Raw genomic sequence first — 6,000 nt, forward strand, 5'->3', positions numbered from 1 at the left:
AGTTTATTATTCATGCGATGCGCGCGAGCCTTCGTCGTCGCAAGATCGAATTCGATCTTCGAGGACGACGATGCACGTCCCTTTTCCTCGAGACGAGATCTCCTTCTCGGTAGTCTCGTTCCATTTGCCGTATAACAACTTCGGCGAGGACTTCAAACGGAATTACAGTAAGCCCCGTCGTCGATTTCTTTGAGATACTCGCGGAACGATAAAAATACGTGTGAAAGATTCAGAGTACGAGTGGACTGAGCTTGTGGTCTGTAAGTATCAATAAGGATAAAGTCGTCTAAAATATACAAAGTGGAAAGAATTTAATTTTTTATCGCGACAGATTGCAACGTCGTCTTTTCTTTTGGCTCGAGAGAAGAACGTTGATCGTACACGCTACATTATTTGTATACGAGATTTAGGATGAGAAATATTGTACCAATAATATTGTTTTACGTAAACACACGTCTTATATTCTCCGTTTTCAAGGAGCCACGGAAACTGCATAGCGGAGCGCTAAATAAACGTCTCTCCCGTTTCTCTCTCTCTCTCTCCCTCTCTTGCTTTCCATTTTATCGGACTTCTCGCGGATGTCGTACTCGCGGAAGCGGAGAAATGGCCGAGTCAGCGCAGATACGGGGAGAGTTATCGGCGGGATTCCCGGGAATTCCCGCGAAATATCCTCGAGTTTCTTACTTGAGCGGATCGGGCTGCGAGTCACGTGGCCGTTTCTGAAATCGTGAGCGCGAGAGAGCTGCGAAAGAGTTTTGCGTTTCGCTTGCGCAGAGAAAGCAGGGATATTACGCGAATCCTCCTTTTAGTAGAAGGAAAAGGCTCATTGCCGATCAATAGAATTTACCTTATCCCTGAAACGGACATTTAATTTTATTTGGATAAATGTGATATTTGCACGCTCTGCGGGAATAGATATTTGATTATACACGGTGTCCCGAAATTCGCGAGTTAAAGTACGGTGGCAAGAAAATCTTTGAAAAATTCAATTAAATAGTTGTTTTTAGATTTTTATTTCAAGTAGTAGTTCTTTTAAAATATATGGATTCAAAATCAATCACAAATTATATTTAAACTGTCGCACGTCTATCACTTTTGTTTGTGATAATATTAGTGATCGCTTGACAGGTGTCTAAACGTAATTTCTGATTGAGCTATCTTTGAGAATGTTTTGGTTGTACAATACCAGCTAAAGTTACCAAATTTTAAAAACTAAAGGTTTTTCTAGATTTATTCTTTTTTTTCCTAACTAACAACAAAAAATGTTGGACGCGTCTGTCGCGAATGCCCGAATTTTAACTCTGAAATTTAGCTGCAAATTTATAATGATTTGTAACAATTTTCGAAGCAAAAATTACTATATTTTGCTGCAATTTTAAATAAATAACTTTTAAACGAGTAACTGGATCTCAAACGTAATACTAGAATATTCTATGAAATTTTTATATTTTTGAGATAATGTTTTGAGATATAATCCATGTATTCTTAAGCTCTTATATGTCAAACTAGAACTGAAATAAAAAATTAATAAATATTTTACTTGATTTTTCATCAACTTATTTGCTACAGTATTTTGATTCGCGAATTTCGAGCCACCATGTAAATGGAGTTTAAAGAAAATGTTGACCTATTTTAATTCCTTTTATATATGTTAAATTAAATCATACAGCATCCGTGCGACACAGAGCTTGTAGCAACATTGTTGCAACGTTACATCAATATTGCAATAATATTTCTGCAAACTTTTATGCTACATGAATTAATTACTTCTCATACAGATACACCTGATCTTTTACATGCGTATCGATTTTCAATCTCAGGCTCTTTTTGATATTGTATACGAGTTTAGTAACGTATCAGATCCTTTAAAGCCATTCTTATATAAGATGCAGATGCGTCCGTCGTAGAATGCGGACGTAGAATGCAATAACCATTCGGAAGCGTCATTGATACTATTTCACGCTTTTGTTTGACTGTCGCATTTGAATTTGCGATCTGCAACCTGCATTCTGTATCTTATGTAAGAACATTCTTTAAACTCAAAGTCGAAAAAACAAATATGAACAATTATTCTCGTAGATATTCAAAATGTATATACAATATCTTAAACGCTACAGAGTTAAAAAATTGAATAACAGAACTCTCTCCAAAATGCCCGTCAAATCTATTTAGATACTTTTCGCAATTGTGCTTGCAGAAACCGCATATTGCAAGAAAAAAAAAGCAGAAAGCGATGAAAAAGAAGGAAGAAAGAAACGTCGATACGATACAGACGTTCCCGCGGAAGTTAGTATCCGGCGAAGAATGCCATTTCGTGCCGTTATTTGACGCTCGTGTCTAGCCCATCCTAAAACGGCGGAAGCGAGTAACGCTGCGAGGAACGCGAACTCGATAAACAGGATTCGCATCTACATCCGCGCGGACGGTTCTCCCTCTCGTTTTTCGCTCTTTTTTTTTGCCTCGTTCCTCACAACGAACTTGTAAGGAACTCGTAAAGATCCCGTAACGATCTCGCGAAAGGACCCACCGCCATCGGTGTATCTTTGCGACTTCATCCCGCCGACACGAGCGATATAGCGACGTCGTGAAAGCGCGGATATAGACCCCGGGCTCTCGCAGGCTATCAAAGCTGAGCTTTTAATGCGAGGGCGGAGGGAGGGAGGAGGGGGATAAAAAAAAATAAAAATGGACCATCGACTCTCGCACCGTGGACTCTCGCACCGTGCTCGCGTCGAGATCAAGCGACGAGTTATTGCGAATGTACTCAACGATCATGTTCAAAACGAATCGAAGAGTTATCAACAAGTTTGTAAAAACAAAAAACAGAATTTTTAAATCTGCAACGTAATAATCGAAAGCCGTACGAGTGTATCAAATGTAACAAGATCCTTTTAGAAAGGGGGCATTTAAACAAAATTTTGTTAAGACTACACCGAAAAAATTGTATTCTCTATAAACTTGAGAATTACTCTCGCATTTTTATAAAATTTTAAGAAAAAGGTTAAATTTTATGTGTTTTAAAAATAACTAATTGAAGTTAAAAATTAACTCATTTAAAAAACTAAGTTAAAAGATATTAACTTTAACTTTTAACTTTTAAATTATTTTTTAATTTGCGATGTTCGCAATTGTACATTTGATTGTAATTTAGCTAAGCAATCGTGGCAAATAAGAAATTATTGATTTTGTTATAATCTACAACACGAAAAAATGTTGATAAAACTGAGATGTGTTTATTGTTTGCATTATTCGGTTTACGCTTAATATATTATGTCAATATATTTACGTTACAGTTTTAATTTCAACTTTCTTTCTTCCTTTTTTCTTATTTCTCGCTATTTTCCTAAATAATCAATTTGAATATTTAATTGTAATGCATTTAATACCATAATTGTCTAAGTACACCGAGAGAAAATTTTTTTAAATATATTTTCTTAAAACCATATATTTTGATGCAAGTTTGTTTGCTCTGTTTAAGTAAAAATATTTTTAAGCAAATAGATATATTACCTAAAGTATATAATTTTGTATTCTTGCATTTTTTACATTTAAATAAAATGATTTTACAAATAAAGTAATAATATTATTAAACTTAGTTAAATTGTTTTCTTAGATTAAAAAATCTGATTATCTTGAATATAAAAATAGCCTACCAGTAAATGTATTTTCTAGAGCTGCGAGAAAGTTACTTGTATAAAAATTATTTCATTTTACTTACTTTACTATAAATATTTCAATTAAGAAATTTTTTTACTTGATTGCAAGTAAATAAGCTATTGGAACTTGACGAGCAAATAAATTTATTGTGTTAAGTAAAATTTTTTTGTTGTAAAACATTTTTTCTCTCAGTGCAATATATCTTATTTTCAAGCTTTTTGTATTGCGCTTGCTGAAAATTTTGTCAATGTAAAAGAAAATGCTTCACAATTAAATATTGACCCTAATCTGTTGTAGCCCATTTATATTAAGGTAACAGTTTCATAAGACTTGTTGTATCTTTCTCAAAATACATTCGTTACCTTAATGTAAAATAAAAAAATTGTTTCACTCACCGATACGATGCGCAGCAGCGGAAATCAAACAGCATCGCAGACTACGTTGATCTGTAAAATACAAAAATATATCCATTATATTAAATATTATTAAACGTCTTGTTAGATATTTAGGTATACATTCATCCTTCAATTTATGCAGAGTATCCGTTCCACATAATTTTTTATACGGTTGAGAATGGGAGTCTGCCAGTATAAATAAGAATACGTAAGAGAAAAGCTCACGTATGTTGTAAAAATATTTATTTTATATTATGTTCGCACAAAAAGAATAACAAGACTTAGAAAAAACAAATTTAAAGTTTCTTTATCGCAGTCAGTACTCAGTCGCAGTCAACCGGAAAAGAGGTCAGAATATTGTAAGTACGATTGAGTAAAAAACTTGATTCACTGATATCGAATACTTTTAATAAATATCATAGAAATAAATATATTTTACGGTCACGTAAAATAAAACCGCAAAAAATACCGTGTATACGGAGGAATTATTTTTCTCGTAAAAAAACCGCGTACAAAAAATTGTGCGTAAATCGGAGGATGAGTAAATTTTGATATAACGAAAAGATTAGATCAGGTTAGGTTAAATCACTTACTCAGGGTTGTTCCGCCGTCGCCTGATGCCTCCCAGGCCTCCTCCTCCTCTCAGATACACTGGGATCCTTCGTCAAACACTCGCACAACACTACCGAACTCCGAATTTGTCTGAAAATAATTCACACACCCGACGATGCACCGCTACTTTCGTCGCTGCTCCGACGCCGCGTCTTCCCCCGCGCTCTCTCGTCACACGCAAATCGGCTCGAGGAACGCCAATCTCGTCACACATCCCGCGGATTAATCAACGCGACAGTTTACGCCAGTCGAAAAGCTTCGCTGCGCAGTTTTGCGACCCGACCGATTACATCGCACATCACGATTAACGCGAGAGACCAACGGATACACTGGTCCTTCGTTGAACACTCGCACAACACCTTCGAACTCGTCTTCGAACGAGTCTGAAAATAATACACACACTCGACGATGCACACCCGCCATTGTCTATTGTCCCGACGCCGAGTGTGACGAACGAGTGCGTCATTTCCGACACTTGCTCGTCACACTCACATTGCAAATCACACGCGAATCGGCCCGAGAAACGCCAGGCGTTACGCATCTCGCAGATTAACAACGCGACGCAATTACCGATTCCCGGAACTTACTGCGCTGGAAGTAAATACAGAAAGACACGCAGGGACACAACCACACTTCCCTTCGTCCGATACACTCGCGGCTTTCGGTTACGTTGTGTGACGCGTACGAAATGAAGTGGCAAATTTCACGCCGTGATTCGAGAAGTTTCGTTGTGCGCAGTTTCGCGATTCGACCGATTACGTCGTACATCGCGACTAACGAGAGTCACCAACAGATCGCCACCTGATTCGGTTACTCCGGACATCCGAAAATATGCTCCAAAGTTCCCAGTTGTCGAACTGTAGACGCAGAAAACATCCCCTCCACACACGCTCACTGTCCACAGCCGGTGGGTCGGCCATCTCTGATCACTGACGACGTTCACGCGAGAGGCGCGAGGTGGGGGGCGATGCGCACGCAACTGCTCGGGCCCAAGCTGCTCCGAGAGCAGTATCGCAGTAGTCGCGAACATCGCAGTGCGTGCGTATCCCTTCTCTTTCGTCTCTCGTGTGGATGCATGTGGTTCTCGTCGTCCGATTGATAAGTATGGGACCCATTGAGAAAGAAGTGATTCATGTCGCCGCTGCCCGCCGAGTAACCGCCGTGTAAATACGACGTAGCGTCGCGAAGGACACAGCGTCCGCGCCGTATGCCAAACACCTTTCGCCCTGCAAAATATTTAACGTACAATAAATTTACATTCAATTCTTTACGTTTCAAATTAATTATGATAATTTAGGATATATGTGACTGTTCGGTATATCGTGTTACCTCCGTT

The 6,000-nt window shown here is 38.1% G+C and overlaps 1 long non-coding RNA gene across 1 annotated transcript in view; it reads right to left on the reverse strand.

Annotated features, from left to right (window-relative positions):
* The window catches only part of LOC120358196, a 77,386-nt gene extending 71,780 nt beyond the window's left edge, over nucleotides 1-5,606 (reverse strand). The window contains exons 1-2 of the long non-coding RNA XR_005575145.1: nucleotides 4,646-5,606; nucleotides 4,053-4,103 (exon numbers count right to left, since the gene is read on the reverse strand). This is a non-coding gene — a long non-coding RNA (uncharacterized LOC120358196). The remainder of the gene's footprint in view (nucleotides 1-4,052; nucleotides 4,104-4,645) is intronic.
* Nucleotides 5,607-6,000: the final 394 nt, after the last annotated feature.

Source organism: Solenopsis invicta, chromosome 6 (assembly GCF_016802725.1).
Source record: "Solenopsis invicta isolate M01_SB chromosome 6, UNIL_Sinv_3.0, whole genome shotgun sequence".
Taxonomy (NCBI): Eukaryota; Metazoa; Arthropoda; class Insecta; order Hymenoptera; family Formicidae; genus Solenopsis; species Solenopsis invicta.